Source organism: Pinus tabuliformis, chromosome 3_1 (genome assembly GCF_031772625.1).
Source record: "Pinus tabuliformis cultivar Carrire ecotype Pingquan chromosome 3_1, CPIR1, whole genome shotgun sequence".
Lineage (NCBI taxonomy): Eukaryota > Viridiplantae > Streptophyta > Pinopsida > Pinales > Pinaceae > Pinus > Pinus tabuliformis.
In genome coordinates, this window is record NC_142301.1 from 141,526,397 (window position 1) to 141,527,743 (window position 1,347).

A 1,347-nucleotide genomic window follows, 5' to 3' on the forward strand; every position below is an offset into this window, starting at 1 on the left:
GAGGTGAATATATCTTTGGACCCTTCTACAAGTTTGTCCACCTATTTGTGTTCTATAGAGAGATCTTGTACTGAAAATGTGGTTGTTGCAGTGACCTGTGGTTCACCTTCGAATTGAATTGTGGAAAGGACAAACTTGGAAGTATGAGAGACTACCTTCTTGCATTGTTTTGCTGAGATCAATGAAATCACAGTAGTTGGAACTACCTCTGGTATCCTATAGAGTTGATCCCCTAGAGTAACAATGACACTACAAGGTCTAGAATCACTAACATCATAATGTTTCCACATATAAGGTTGTCCTAAAAGAACATCACAAACTTGAAGCATGGTAACATCACATAGTTCCTCGTTTGTGAAGGGCTTGATGTTGTAGGAAAAACGACACTGTTGGCTGACACAAATGTCTCTTCCATGGCTCAACCAACCAATGGTGTATGGTTGGGGGTGTGGAACTATTGGCAGCTTCAATCTCTTGAAGACCTCAGTTGAGATCAAGTTCTTTTGACTCCCATTATCAATGATGAAATGTAGCGGGGCCCCCATCACCCACATTTATGAATGGAATAGGTGCTCCCCTTCCTTGAGGCTCTTCTAAATTTTCTGGTTTGATCTTTGTAGTTTCTATGGTAACATTTGGTTTTGCATCAATGATCAAATTTCTTTTATCTTGTTCAGAATAAAAAATAAAGCTAGAGTCTTTTTGTTTCTCTTTAAGATTTGCCAAAAAAGATTGTTTTAAGTGACATTCATCAGTGTTGTGTGAGGGAATTTTTTGGATCCTACACCACTTCCCAGTGTCTTTCTTTGAATTTCTATTACCATTCTTTTTTTTTATATTGAGGATGCCCTCACCCTTCTTCTATTGCGAAGGATTTATAGATCCAAAGACTCATTTCTTTTGTTTAAATTTCTCCTTTATTTTGACAACATATTGGTATGCTGCGCCAAGTGAGGAGATGTCCAGGAAATCCATTTCTATCTGTATGTATCTATGTAGACAAACATTGATCCAAGGGATCAAATTAGTGTTCACAATTCAAAGTGTGCGACAGAGATCGAAACCTGAACGACTGGATAGATCTCGACAATCTGAATCCAATGCAATTCATTTTACTCAAAAATGATATCGTATGCTCCCAATCTCGTGTTCTAATCGAATTGGAAAACAACTTATTTTTTTGGAATTTGGGTTGCAGGTACACCCAGTCAACAATTCGTACACTAACTGGGCATCTAACTGGGAATTTGACTGTGTTTTTATGGTCCAATCATTGGATGACACTTGTCTCGTTTTTATTGGCTTGTGTATGGTGTGATTTCATTGTTGAATGGTTAACCAATGAGG